At 43.4% G+C, this 15,524-nt stretch overlaps 1 protein-coding gene across 10 annotated transcripts in view; it reads right to left on the bottom strand.

The window, feature by feature from the left end:
* The window catches only part of sema6e (sema domain, transmembrane domain (TM), and cytoplasmic domain, (semaphorin) 6E), a 247,251-nt gene extending 237,365 nt beyond the window's left edge, over positions 1–9,886 (bottom strand). For 5 of the 10 annotated variants that reach the window (XM_060921960.1, XM_060921969.1, XM_060921970.1 and 2 more), the window contains exon 1: positions 9,665–9,886. The gene's annotated coding sequence lies outside the window, so the exon portion shown is untranslated. Of the gene's footprint in view, positions 1–9,063; positions 9,182–9,406; positions 9,561–9,664 lie in introns of all 10 variants that reach the window. The other 5 variants (XM_060921965.1, XM_060921961.1, XM_060921963.1 and 2 more) reach the window with 5 other exon arrangements.
* Between the last annotated feature and the right edge of the window lie 5,638 nt (positions 9,887–15,524).

Genomic DNA, 15,524 nt, shown 5'->3' with positions numbered 1-15,524 from the left:
TCTCTACTCACCATATATGAGCTGATAGCCTAGTAGTAGAGTAGCCAATCAGAGTGCGTGATTGCTCATATCTAGTGAATGTGGATAGAATAAAAGTTGTTTATGATCGTAACTATAAATTAGTTTCTGTGCCAAAAAGCACAGCATGACTGATGAATGCATAACGCAGTTACCCAGCTTCAACCTTGACAATAGTCAATCAATCAATCAAGAATCAAGAAGCTCCTGCTGATTGTAGAGAGAAAAATGGCTTCTTTAAACACAACATTTCAGGACAGCACCAAAGGAAGATTACCTCTTGCCCTTCAGATGCCTATTAAAAGAAGCAGCACAGCTCCATGTTCTGTCTTGGGCTGTGGCAGAGCTTGCTGAAGATGTCAGGTTGAGAGGAGAAAGAGGAGGCATATTGCGAATGCCCCGCTTTCTTCTCCTTTCACCAGTGCATTCCTGTCTCCCCCATCTCTTATAGGGGGCAAATAATCTGACCTGAGCTATCTCTGATTCCTTCCCCCTCCACCCCCACTGATGAAAATCAATCCCTTTACTATTCAGGCCATGCCATTGCCCCTGTTTAACTGCTGACCCCATGATCTAACTGGCTTGTGCTGGGAGGAACACTTGGATTTGGGTCAGCCCCTTCATTCTGGTAGGAGTCATGCTGTTCAAAACAGTAATAGAGACGACTCGGGCCAGGCTGCTAGTTAAAAAAAAAAAAGAAAGAGAAACAGGAAATAACTACCAGGTGGTCCTTGTCCAATTGGCACCTTGACATGAAAACACATTTTAAGCAGCCAGCTTTCACTTTCTTCACTTCTAGCCACAGTGGAAATGACTCTGATTCAGAATTGTCCTTCCCATCTCTCGAAGAAGCATTCTTTGCACACTCATGGCCATAATCTTCTCATACAGGACCAGCACGATGTGATTAACATGGAATAATAACTCAGGAACAAGGCTGTTAACCAACCATAATATCAAGTGCACCACAGAGAAAGAGACATAAAATTTGCCTTTTGTGTTGCATTTCCCCCATTTGCTGACAGTCTGCGATATAGGAGATTTATGGAGGCGATCAGAGTGCTAGTTTAACCGATGAAGCGTTCCGTATTACAATAAGCTGCTGCTATGAATGCAGAGGGAAAAAAATAGAGAGAGAAAGATGTGATTAGCTCTTTTACTCCCTCTCCAGGGTGTTATCATGCTAATTTAGGGAAGGGGAGAGAGTAGAGGCGAGGGGTGGGGGAAAAAAAAAAAAAAAAAAAAAACACCGTTTGTCTGAATTGAAAATAGGACAAATGCCCACAGAGCACAAAAGCTTGGTTAACTGAACATTTTAAGCTTATATTCTTAAGGCGTTAATTGAAACACATACAGTGGTGGACAGTTAACTGGCTTTGAGCACAAAAGAAATGTAAAAGATGCGCATTACAGAGGCTTTTGTTGACTTCAAGACTAATTCCACCATAATGGTTGTTGATCTCCGTGTGCTTTTCTGTACAAAACCCCTCGACTTGCCTTGCTGTCCATTCAAAATGGCAATCGATAAGCATGAATACAAATTCCAGCTGAGACATGTTGTGACTTACAAAGAAATATATCTCAGGAAGACACTTGGCAGTCAACAATCTTATCAACACCTACTCCTTCCATCCACAACCTTCCCTACTAACCACCATTTAGAAAATCGTTTTTGTGCTCACACTCGGCTAAGCAAGCACATATACACATACATATATATCCTAGCTGACTCACCAAGCAGATGGAGTTTGTGCAAGACCTGTCTCAGGACATATACAAAGATGATGAAGGCCAAAGATATTTCTGGGGGGAGGCTGACATGATTTTTTATTTTTCCAGGGATTGCGGAACCCCCATAACGCTCACATCCGCTCTCCTTGTTGTTTCGGTGTGTAAAGGAAGACTAAGCCGCGGCTGGCTATATATAAGGCAATGGAATTATATTTGTTTGAGATTTGTCTACGGCAAGCTTTTCGTACTTCAGTGCGAGGCAGACATGGTTCCCCTGGGACAAGTGGCTTGCCAGGACAGAGATAATGTGAGAAAGCAATAAAGAAAAATCAAATTAAGTTAGACCAGGGGTGCATATTATGTGCGCGCGTGTGTGTGTGTGTGTGTGTTCTAGGTACAGCGAATGGTTTAAACAGAAACAGACAAGAGGCATGAAAAACATTTCGTTGCACAACCACACACATCTGTAAGCATATGTGCTCACACGCACACATTCGCACTGAACTGAGTCATCATATGGTTAACAGGAGACACACTTGAGGAATGAAAAAGGCAGAGAGGAGGGGGAACCGAGGGGCCCTAGTGGTGTTTGGCCCTATTCCAAGGGGAGATATGACACCGACTCCACCAACCCCCACACTGGCCCTTTCCTTTACAGCTAGCACTAAATATAGACCCTGTGCTAATAGTCTTCAGCATTCACAGAAACATGGCATGGCGGGAGCATGTTCAGCAGGGTGGCTGCTAATCTTTAATCCAACCAAGTCCAAAATCAAACCAAAATTAGCACCAGTCATGCAGCTCCCCCCCCCCCCACCCCCCACCCCAAAATCCAGCGTTAGACTTGGCGCAGGGAGATCACAACCTTGCTGTTGCCCCGCTGCTCCTCAGAGGACACATGTACCGACTCTCGCCAAGATTCTCTCCCTGAAGGTCAAATGAGACTTCTATTTTGGGAGGCCTGGGAAATTGGAGGGATTTACATAATGTGCGTACGGTCACGCTAGATTCGCAGCGAACAGCTCGCACGCCTCCACGAAATGCCACATTCGCAAATAAAACTGGAATGAAAATCTCAATACTCACATCAAAGCCCTTCTGTGATGCTGATGAAACCCTGCCGTCCTGAATGAATGGGCTCTGATGATGCAGCTCTGCTGGATGGAACTGCAGATTTAAGTGCAACCCCCCCCAAAAAAAAAAACCTTGTCTTATCTTGAGGCTTTTAATTTCCTGCTCCGTTTCACTTTTTAGTACCATAAAAGGCTCATTTTAAAAACATGTAGCGGGGCAGTCAACTGTTACTCACATAGTACTGTAGCTATTTAAAATGCCATGTTGAGCACTGCGCCAAGGCATCATTAAATACTGAAATTCTAAATATAAAATCCAACGCTTAAAAAAAAAAAAAACGCTGCACGCAAATAATTAAAAAAGGATTCCGTAATGGACAAAGTGTATTCCTGGGGGGAGAGAGAGAGCAAAAAAATCCAAAAACAAACCACAGAAGCTCTTCATTTTCACCCTCCGTTCCTCTGCTTAAGAGGCAGCAGGGTTTTTTTGTTTTTACACTCCGGGGAAAAACATTAACTTTCCAAAAGCAACATAAGCCCTGAGCACAAACCTAAAAAAAAAAACTGATTGTTTTTGTTTGCACAAAGTGCTAAAAGATAATAATTGAAATATCTGAAATGCTGAAATAGTCAAAACTGTGCTTTCGCATTATAACGCTTGTCCTTTCTTTTCCTCTTCACGTTCCATTACAATGACTTGCAGGCCATATCAAGAAGTTTAAGCTAATTTATTACAACCACTGCACTTTACTGTGGTTTATCTTGGGGCAAAAAAAAAAAAAATGTGGAGAAAACATTAGCTGCAGTCCAGCGCTAAGATTATAAAGTTGGCGCTTCGCAATAGCTGTAATGCAAGCAGCTAATCATTGTGGGGATGGGAGGAGCTGTTCCATTATAAAGTGTTTAACAGATCATTTGGAGCATGAATCCAAACGCCTCGAAACCTCTTTGGAGTGGAGGAATCAATAACATGTACACAACCTCTGCAACAAATAAGGATGCAGAATCGTACTCCTGTGGGTTCTGTTTCATATTCAGAGATGGAGGGGAGATTAAAAAGGGCCTCAGTAAGAGTCAGTCGAGAGTGAAGCTCGTTCTCGCCCATAGCTAACGGATTTGGCCCGTAATGCTGGCATACCAATGGGAGAGGTACAAAAGGCTACTTGTGTGGTGGAAGCAGGGATCCGAGGATGCAGCTGAATGTCCAAGTGCAATGAAATGGAGTTAGTCATCACTCTGTAATCTGGTGCGAAGAGGAGCCAGGGGCAAAAAAACGACGCTGTGTCTGCGTGACTTAGACAGCCTGCTGGTTCTAACTCAGTTTGATTTAGCTCACACAAATCAGTTCTCCAAACATTCTTAAAGATGACAGTTGGGCAAGGAGCTTGTTCTCTCTGTCATGCCAATCACTACTCGCGTGCACACACACAGGACTGTAGTACAAAACCACTTTTGGTTTTGGCCAAAAAAACAAAACAAAAAACCGAACAATACCACAATTATATTCCTGCTTAGTTCAGACTTTTGGCACAGAGCAAAGCTGCTTTCTCACACTTATTTCAACAACTCTTCAGTTTGCCTCCTCCAACTTCACACCTAAACATGCAGGAGACGTAAGGGAAATAAAACTACAGGACAATTGGAAGCATTGTGTTTCACAAGAGCTGCAGCTCAGTCGCTTTATCTGTGATATTTGTTCATTTGCTGCCGTTTCCCATGTACTATGTATTAAGTGGCGCTGCTTCATCCAGCAGGCAGTGAGGCAGCTGTCAATTCATCGTCTCTCTATTTCTGTGGTTGGTGCAGATTTGACAAAACCAACGAATAACAACATGTTTGACAAAGGGGTTTAAGGTTTCTGATAAATGGCTTACAGAACGCACTGGAAGCCAGCCAGTCTGTCCAACAGCAGCATGGAAATGAGCATTGAGGTCTGTAACTTGTCCAAAGTGAAATCCAGGACATACTCTTGCTCTCTTTAACCTTACCTAAAACCTGGCTTTCAATGTCTTTTCTCCCTTTAGGAGTATTTATCATATCCCCCCCCCCCCGACTCCTCAACCAGACAAGAACAGTCTGAGATGTACTGTATAAAACAGAAACTTGTGTTACATACGCATTACTTCCTGGATATAAGGAATTCATATTTTACCAATTAATTCATCAAAGGTGTTAGATGTTTACCTGTAAACAGCCCGGCTGTTATTTTAGTCCATGTTTAATCCTTAAAGTGCTAGTCTTAGGAAAATGACATCATAAAATCCCAGGTTTCCTGTGTGTGATATGCTCAAATAGGTTGTAAAGTTCACCGATAATTTTTTTTTTTAAAATGGTGCGAAAAATAAATGTTTTGCGTCTGAATTCTGTTCCAAAAATTGCTAAAAGCTTGTCCATCATTAGATTGTAGCGATTTATTGGTCAGCAGCGCTGCATGCGTGACGTCATATGCGCCACTGCCTTCTTTTGTAAAGCTCTCTACGCAACTTTACAACAACAAGGACGAAGAAGTGACTCCGAGTAAGCATGTTGTGGTTTGCTTTTAGATCAGTAATTGTCTGTCGTCTATCTTAGTATTATATTTGGCCACATAGAAACTACCTTACAATGTTATTGATCTGGCTGAGGACAACTAATAAATTCAAGCAACAGGCTAAACACAAGCTTGACACTTTCTGTGCGGCGGTGAGCTCTTTGGGATGGCGCTTCTGACTTCTGTTTCCAGATCGTAGGAACTACTCTGCGTACCAGATGTCGCTCAAATGCTTCGATGTGAATGTGCCTCACAAATTAAACTTGTTCAAAATGTATGGAGCAGACACCAAACCGTCCTGTCGGCTTGAAGTTACCTCTCTTTGTCCGTACAAATCGAACCCATTCATCCCGTAAGTGTCCTGCCGACTTTGGGCTATAACGGAGTGAAATTCCACCTTTTTTAAAAAAAAAAAATAAATCGGCTACACTTGAACAACCTTGAACGACACAGCTCTTAGGAGACATGCTTTGGTTTTAATTTTGTTTTGGAATAAATAAAAAAAATCGTTAAAAACATGCTACACTTTGCAAAGCAGAGGAAGCCAGCAATGCCGTGAACTTTCAAGCATTGCGCATATGATGTCACTTCCTTTGAATTAACAGTATCCCAGGAACGCATTCGTGTAATGGCAGACCTAAAGAGCCAAACTTTACCGGCTAAATAGGACATGTTCCCAGTCTTGTATTTACAATTTAGATATTAAACTATTTAACATGTCTAGTTGTATAAGGTATAATTTCCAGGGGTGATGTCATTTTCGTAAAACTAGCACTTTAAATAAAACTCGTCGACAATTCGAAAAAGTTTGAAATGTTTCGAGTGAACGTATGGATGAATACGTCCCCAAATACAGCAGAAGCTTCCTGTGTAGCCTCTAATGGCTGTAGCAGGAGTGTAATACGTTTTCCCCACCCAGAGAGAGGAAGGCATGCTCGAAGGCCAAGGCTAGCTGGTCATGCCGTTTGTACTGGCTCTGCTGCCCCGGTGTCACACTCAGGTTATGGATGATGTGGAGGCTCCATGTCTGACGGGTAATAATTCACTCCTCAGAGGGACAAGGCCCAGTGCTGAACATGGGCTTCCATGAAAGTAAATGCAGCACTCTTACCTATTAAAAAAAAAAAAAAAGCCTTCTGCTGCCTTTTAATTTCTCCCTCCAGGTATATCTGCCAGCTATTGGCTGCACAATCACTACAACAATCAGCGTGAAATATGAAGGAAAACAGCACAAAGTGCTACAAATATTAAGAAATGTGGCATGTGCTATAAACCTGCTCTTTTCAGAATGCATTTTAACCGTCCGTCATAAAGTGCTATCATGGGCCAAAGAAGGTTCAAACAGAAAACGCGTTAATCTGCAGCCTGATGGAAAGGACGAAAAAGGAGAAAAGAATTGAGCGAAAAGATACTGCATGGTAGATGCCTTAGATCAGTGCTCATAGCACCAAGCCTATTTCAGCAGTCATTACCCAAAGAGCCATTAGGAAGGCACAGTCATCCGCAACACACCGCCAGCGTAACATCATTTAGGGCAAAACTACAGCAGCAGAAATTGGAAGTAAAATTACACCCTGGGCTACATGCTTCATTACCCACTCTAGCAAAGGGCCTGGTTATGTGGAGCTTGGGAAAGGTGGAAGCAAGTTTACAGTTTAAGAGAACATGATCGTTCACCCTTCATAAAACCTGATCATAAAGACTTTTTTTTTTTAACTGGGGCACATTAATAATGCAGGAAATGGAGACATATTATATAAAAATGTTCAATTTTGTCACTGTTTTCTAACTGAAGAGCTGACATTTCTTTCATAATAGAACAACAATACTGTGGTAATTATGCTTCTGAAAACCTTCACACACACACAGCTTTTAAACTCTGCATGGGTGCCTGAACGGTGCCCAGATTTTATTTAAAAAAAAAAAACAACCCACAGTCTGGCAACTCCAAGCGCTGTCATAATATTACAGTTTGTTCTATTCCTAAATACGTTGGACACCTTGCACATGTTGTGTGGCTGAAAGGATGTGACAACAGAGCACATATGCATTAACAGAAGATTAAGCAGCTTTCTACCAGTCGTGTCCGTGCTTATGCTGTGCAATAATGGGAAGAGCTTATAGATGTCAGGAAGTGGACATGATTAAATAGCAAGTCTTCCCTGGAGTGCCATCAGCCTCCTGCATGTGATCCAGAATGCAGCTGCCTGACTCGTTTTCAATCTTTCCAAGCTCGCTACAGCTCAACGTCACCCTGCTGCTACGTTCCCTCCACTGACTTCTTGATAAGACCATCTGCTAAATGTTGTAAATGTAATTTAAAGAACGCAAGCGAGCGATGAGCTCTGTTTGTTTACTCGGACTGTTCCGTTTCATTTTCTCATGACACTGCAATGACATCACTAGCTGATTTATACTTCTACAGGCATACAGTGTTGATGTTTGTGTAGGCGTCTGGCAAAATTAATGTGTATTGGCTGATTTATATTCATGTTTCTTTGCAGGAACACACATCAGCCTTTTCATTTCTTACATGAACAAGCTGATTGGTTCGTTTTCCTTATCTGACTATCTCTCATAACCAAGCACTCCCATAGGCTATTGCTTGTTGCATTACCTCTGTTAATGTAGCGGAAAATGTAATCACGAAAGCAGTGCATGGAATCATGAAAATAATCTACGTGATAGTCTATAGGAGCCCTGCGATGACCTGGTGGACTTGTCCAGGGTGTACCCTGCCTCTTGCCCATAGTCAGCTGGGATAGGCTCCAGCTTGCCTGCGACCCTGTAGAACAGGATAAAGCGCCCTGTAGAACAGGATAATGGATGGATGGATGGATGGATAAATGAATATTCTATAGTGTACACATCAAAAAGCATTACGAAGGGAAGAAATAACTTCAAACCTTGGACATCTTTAAATCTTGAATCCGTTCAGTATCTTATTCAGCATGTAAAAGCAGCCTCAAGAAATCACTTCAAAAGATAAAATGCTGTGATTTGATCATTGCAAAGTCCACTCAAGCTTACTGTCTGCATGGGGGGTGAATAAATAAATGGAAGAATCTTCAATTATGGCTGGAGCACACTCTTAAAACCTTAAGGTCTGCAAATAGTACAATCAATTTATTAGCTCATTCAGTCAGAGACTAGAGAGACCGCTTTTACTGTGACCTTAAAAATATTTTGTAGGTTAGATATCTTTTTTTTTTTTTTAACCCACATGGACAGAAAAGAGTAAGCTATTCAGGGATGCTGAGATTTGAACCCTGGACTCCCACACAGCAGCCCACAGACTTAACCCATTGAGCCACTAAAGGCCTGAGTAGTAGCCGTACAATCCACACCTGATAAAAATCAACTACAAATAACCAAACAAGTAATGATATCGTATTACGTAATACCTGAACAGGCTTTTTTTTTTTAGTAGCTTAATTTTCTGCTATTGTATCGTGATGGACTGGAGGATAAAGGAAAAAACAAAAGACCTATTAAAACAACCCCAACGCCAAAAATGACAGCGCACACAGAGGGAAGAGTGAGCAGTATTGGGCTCCATGTCTGCTCTGCCATCAGCGACTAACTGCGTGACAAGAGCTGAGCAGGATGCGCAACACACTCCTAACCGGATTAACACGTCCTCAAACTTCACTTAGGCTATTTATTTATTTATTAGTGAAACCATTTCAAGCAAATGCACATGATGTATACATATATCTTTTTCTATGCACGACTGCCAGTATGATCAAAACGATCCCCTTCATCCACACAGCAGTGCCAGCTGGCATCCTGTCCCCTCACCGCTGCAACTTCATCACCTCCGTTTCCTCTGCAAAAAGAAAAAAAAAAAGCCTCAAAATACTCCTCAGAAACACAGGCGACTGTTTGCCATCAAAACGAGCGCTGAGATTTTTCCGAGCCGCGTGAACAAACACTGCACCGTGATGAGCTGCAAACAAAAGGCGCGTGGAAGGGAAATCACAGAGCGCCTCAATAAACAAATAAACCGGATTAAAATCAATAACAATGCCACGTTCAAACTGTAACCACACACCTAACAGGCTGATGTGCTGAAGAGAGCCACACTGCTGCTCCTCTGTGCAGGACTTTAAATTGCAGTGCTCAGAGAAACACTGGCTTTGTGTCGCGCAGCACTGGAACAACACCCGAGCTCAAGGAAACCGGTCCATTCTGCATGCAAACACTGCCTGTTCAGAGATACACCCGACACACACAGGGCTGAATTCCCATTCACTAACAAATACATGCATAAATAAAACTTCCGACAGAGGAATAAAACCAGGCTGTTTACCTTCGATTTTCCTGCTGAGTTCAAGCTGAAAGCTGACTCCGTGCACAGAAGAAGCCTGTCCGCAAGACACGCACGGAATTAAAAGAAGAAAAGAAAGCAGGAAGATGTGATTTGTTAGTTTTCCCACACGGTTTATGTATATTTTTTTTCTTTAGTTCAGACAACGTTAGTGTTCTCTCTCACTCACACCGACAAAGCACAACCTGACTGCGCTCGACCGACTCGATACTGTAGGCGTGTTCCACTAAAGCCACGCCCACATCTCTTGACTTACACGACGTCTGTCCAATGGAAAGCTGTGAAAGTCTTCCATCTATAATTCTCATTCAAAGTTTCCCCTCAACGCTTTCGAACGTTGAAAAAACAAAACGCTGTTTATAACGTGTTTACAAAACGTTGATTTAATAAAGGTGTGTGGATGCGCTGAAGCAGCACAAAAACAAACAAACAAACAAACAAACAAAAAACCCGTACAACATAGTAGAATTTGTAGTTTTATAGCAGTTGTATGAGAAGGGAAGGGAAGTGAGAAGTAGGCTAGTGCTAGGCTGAGGTAAATGATACAAGCCTATGCTAGTATACCTGGAAAAATATTGGAACTATTTTAACCAAGGGGCGGCACGGTGGTGTAGTGGTTAGCGCTGTCACCTCACAGGTCCGGGTTTGAGCCCCGCGGCCGGCGAGGACCTTTCCGTGCGGAGTTTGCATGTTCTCCCCGTGTCCGCATGGGTTTCCTCCGGGTGCTCCGGTTTCCCCCACAGTCCAAAGACATGCAGGTTAGGTTAACTGGTGACTCTAAATTGACCGTAGGTGTGAATGGTTGTCTGTGTCTATTGGCCCTTTTCCACTACCCTACTTCAGCCCGACACGGCTCGCATTTTGACTACCTCAGAGCAGCACGACTCAGCTCGCTTCAGCCCTACTCAGCACCCAAAACTCGCACGGTTTTGGAGTGGGGCTGAAGCGAGCCAAACCAAGCTGAGTGGGGCTAGGGGCGTGAGGAGACACTCCCCTGTGCACTGATTGGTGAGGAGGAGTGTCCTCACACGCCCACACACGCCCCGCGAGCACGCTGGGATCTGTAAACACCGTAAACCCGGAAGAAGAAGAATTATGAATTACGAGAATTTCTGAAGCCTTATGCGCCTCGCCTCATCTATACGCTCTTGCCAGTATCTGTTGGCGTTGTCGGTGACAACAAGCCACAGCACCAAGACCAGCAACACTAACGACTCCATGTCCTCCATGTTTATTGTTTACTATCCGGGTCGTGAGACTACCGCTTAAAAGCTCACTGATGTCACTGTTTGCGCCACCTAACGACATCACGTGACGTCCACCCACTTTCGGTAACTCCACCCAATGTGTCCACCCACTTCCAGCCAGCACGGTTCAGCGCGGTTGTAGTCGAAATGCAACTCCAACAGCCCCACTCAGCTCGACTCAGCCCAACTCAGCACGGCACGGCTCAGCCCAACTCAGCTGCGTTGGTAGTGGAAAAGCAGCATATGTGTCAGCCCTGTGATGACCTGGCGACTTGTCCAGGGTGTACCCCGCCTTTCGCCCGTAGTCAGCTGGGATAGGCTCCAGCTTGTCTGCGACCCTGTAGAACAGGATAAAGCGGCTAGAGATGAGATGAGATGAGATTTTAACCAAATGATGGTTGGATAAACTGTCTGGGGTGGCATGGTGGTTAGTACTGTTGCTTCATAGTAAGAAGATTCAGGGTTCAAGCCCAGTGGCTGATGAGGGCCTTTCTGTGTGGAGTTTGCATGTCCTCCTGTTTCTGTATGGGTTTTGCCCAAAGACATGCAGGTTAGGTTAATTGGTGGCTCTAAAGCAAGTGTGAATGATTGTTTGTCTCTATGTGTCAGCCTGGTGACTTGTCCAGGGCGTACCGCACCTCTTGCCCATAGTCAGCTGGGATAGGCTCCTGGGACCCTGTACAGGATAAGTGGCTACAGATAATGGATGGATAAACTGTCTCAGAGTGAATTGCATTGGAGGTAGCACTGACAAATCCAGGGTCTTAAAGGTCATAGGCAATGGTCCGAGGTGAAATGTAGAATATCAACTTTGTCTAGAAGAACGACCCAAAAAGCAAATTCAATTTTCCTAGTGTTTAATTTATTGAATAAAACGGTTAAAATATACTGTTTTGCCCAATTTCCGAAGGTTTGTTTACATCTCACCTATGCGCACTTTCACTGCCAGGGGACCGTCGTCGTGACGTCATTCAAGCCAAACAGACCGGGAGCAGCTCTGTGTTTACCTGCGAACCCAGCACACGTGTACGGACTTTGGTCATGAGAGGTTGTGTAAAATGTCTGAAAGCAATAGCAATTTTGAAGTAGGAACTCTCCAAATTAAATATCGAGAGGTGAAACCATATATATATGAACCTATGGCCGTTGCGAAGCAATCGGTGAATGTGGCTCACTGGTTTGACTGTGTGGCCTCGGAATTGGACAGCGACTCGGCCGACTCTGATCGTGGTGACCCCGGACCTCAACAAGGCTCGCGCCCAAACGATTTATCCTGGTAGTTATGATAAATTCCTACTTCCATCATAATACTAAATAAGAGCCCTTTTGAAGAATAATTAAACCGCCCTCCCTAGTGGATATAGGTAACGATGATTAGACAGTGCGCCGGTAGGCCACATTAGCCTGCCATCCGCAGCATTATACTATTTATAGCCTACTCTAAGCGAGGAAATATCCCTTTGTCTCATTTCCACAATGATTGTACAGGATCCCTCAGGATTCTTAACTTGTCAATTGCAAGCAAAAGTAAAAATGTTTACCTCCAATCTTCTCCTTTTTGCTTGAGCATTGCTGCTCTGTTTCTTCTTTGACTGCTTGATTTTGTTTCACGCGCACAATCCACTCTCTCCGCCTCGTCTCCTCTTCTTGAAAAAGCCAACCCTCTCATTCTGCCTCTTCTCCTCTTTCGGAAAAAGCCAACCCATTTGCTCCGCCTCTTCTCCTTTTTCAGACAAAGCCAACCCTCTCGCTCTGCCTCTTCTCCTCTTCTGGAAAAAGCCAATCCACTCTCTCTGCCTCTTCTTGTCTCTCAGAAAAAGGCAAAAACTTCTTCCTGAACCAGTCCTGTCGTTACAGTTCACTGCACAACAATAAGGCATGGTTTTTCTTTGGAAATTCCTGAACGCACGTCTGCACTCAAGCCGAACGACAATGTAAGTAAACGGAAGTGGACTCAACTCAAGTGGTTTGTTTGGCTTAAATGACGTCACGCGCCAAGTGGTCATGAAAATAGCCGAACAGAAATTTTCCACGATCCGCGCTAACTTATTTTAATTATTACTTATTAACAATACTTCTTGGGACCAGAAGAAAATTACAGAGGGTTTTTTAACATATAAAGTTTCAAATGTGCATAAAATTAAAACCGTTGTCTATGAACTTTAAAGTTTTACATGTTCTCCTGTTTCTGTGTGGGTTTCACCCAAAGACATGCAGGTTAGGTTAATTGGTGGCTCTAAAGTGAGTGTGAATGGTTGTTTGTCTCTACTGTCAGCCCTGTGATGATCTGGTGAGTTGTCCAGGGTGTACCCCACCTCTCGCCCACAGTCAGCTGGGATAGGCTCCAGCTTGCCTGCGACCCTGTACAGGATAAGTGGCTACAGATAATGGATGGATGGATAAAATGTCTCAGAGTGAATTGCATTGGAGGTACCACTGACAACTCCAGGGTCTTAGAGTTTTGCATGTTCTCCTATTTCTGTGTGGGTTTCGCCCAAAGACATGCAGGTTAGGTTAATTGGTGGCTCTAAATTGACCGTGAATGGTTGTTTGTCTCTATGTGTCAGCCCTGTGATGACCTGGTGAGTTGTCCAGGGTGTACCCTGCCTCTTGCCCATAGTCAGCTGGGATAGGCTCCAGCTTGCCTGCGACCCTGTACAGGATAAGTGGCTACAGATAATGGATGGATAGATAAAATGTATCAGAGTGAATTGCGTTGTAGGTAGCACTGCCACCTCACAACTCCAGGGTCTCAGAGTTTTGTATGTTCTCCCTATATCCGAATGTTTCCTTGAGGTTCTCCAGTTTCATCCTTACCTCCCAAAAGCATGTCTGTAGGTGAATTGGCTTTTCTAACTTGCCCAGCTCTCACCCTAGGATATGCCCTGGACTCACTGTGACCCTGACTAAGCTGTTACTTCTTCTTCTTCTTCTTCTTCCGGCTGTTCCCATTAGGGGTCACCACAACGGATAATGTCCCTCCATCTCCTCCTGTCCTCCGTATCTTTTTCTGTAGCACCAACCCTCCACATCCATAAATCTCATATTTGGTCTTTCTCTTTTCCTTCTACCTGGCAACTCTATCTCCAGCATTCTTTTCCCAATATACAGTGGTGCTTGAAAGTTTGTGAACCCTTTAGAATTTTCTATATTTCTGCATAAATATGACCTAAAACATCATCGGATTTTCACACAAGTCCTAAAAGTAGAGAAAGAGACCCAGTTAAACAAATGAGACAGAAATATTATACTTGCTCATTTATTTATTGAAGAAAATGATCCAATATTACATATCTGTGAGTGGCAAAAGTATGTGAACCTTTGCTTTCAGTCTCTGGTGTGACCCTCTTGTGCAGCGATAACTGCAACTAAATGTTTGTGGTAACTGTTGATCAGTCCTGCACACCGGCTTGGAGGAATTTTAGCCCATTCCTCCATACAGAACAGCTTCAACTCTGGGATGTTGGTGGGTTTCCTCACATGAACTGCTCACTTCAGGTCCTTCCACAACATTTTGATTGGATTAAAGTCAGGACTTTGACTTGGCCATTCCAAAACATTAACTTTATTCTTCTTTAACCATTCTTTGGTAGAACAACTTGTGTGCTTAGGGCCATTGTCTTGCTGCATGGCCCACCTTCTCTTGAGATTCAGTTTATGGACAGATGTCCTGACATTTTCCATTAGAATTCGCTGGTATAATTCAGAATTCATTGTTCCATCAATGATGGCAAGCCATCCTGGCCCAGATGCAGCAAAACAGGCCCAAACCATGATACTACCACCACCATGTTTCACAGATGGGATAAGGTTCTTATGCTGGAATGCAGTGTTTTCCTTTCTCCAAACATAACGCTTCTCATTTAAACCAAAAAGTTCTATTTTGGTCTCATCCGTCCACAAAACATTTGTCCAATAGCCTTCTGGCTTGTCCACATGATCTTTAGCAGACTGTAGACAAGCAGCAATGTTCTTTTTGGAGAGCAGTGGCTTTCTCCTTGCAGCCCTGCCATGCACACCATTGTTGTTCAGTGTTTTCCTGATGGTGGACTCATGAACATTAACATTAGCCAATGTGAGAGAGGCCTTCAGTTGCTTAGAAGTTACCCTGGGGTCCTTTGTGACCTCGCCGACTATTACACGCCTTGCTCTTGGAGTGATCTTTGTTGGTCGACCACTCCTGGGGAGGGTAACAATGGCCTTAAGTTTCCTCCATTTGTACACAGTCTGTCCGTCTGTGGATTGGTGGAGTCCAAACTCTTTAGAGATGGTTTTGTAATGTTTTCCAGCCTGATGAGCATCAGCAACACTTTTTCTGAGGTCCTCAGAAATCTCCTTTGTTCGTGCCATGATACACTTCCACAAACATGTGTTGTGAAGATCAGACTTTGATAGATCCTTGTTCTTTAAATAAAACAGGGTGCCCACTCACACCTGATTGTCATCCCATTGATTGAAAACACCTGACACTAATTTCACCTTCAAATTAACTGCTAATCCTAGAGGTTCACATACTTTTGCCACTCACAGATATGTAATATTGGATCATTTTCCTCAATAAATAAATGACCAAGTATAATATTTTTGTCTCATTT

This window comes from Neoarius graeffei, chromosome 5 (assembly GCF_027579695.1).
Source record: "Neoarius graeffei isolate fNeoGra1 chromosome 5, fNeoGra1.pri, whole genome shotgun sequence".
Classification (NCBI taxonomy): Eukaryota; Metazoa; Chordata; class Actinopteri; order Siluriformes; family Ariidae; genus Neoarius; species Neoarius graeffei.
The sequence above is the reverse complement of the archived record's forward strand: the minus strand, read 5'-3'. Positions and strand labels throughout refer to the sequence as shown.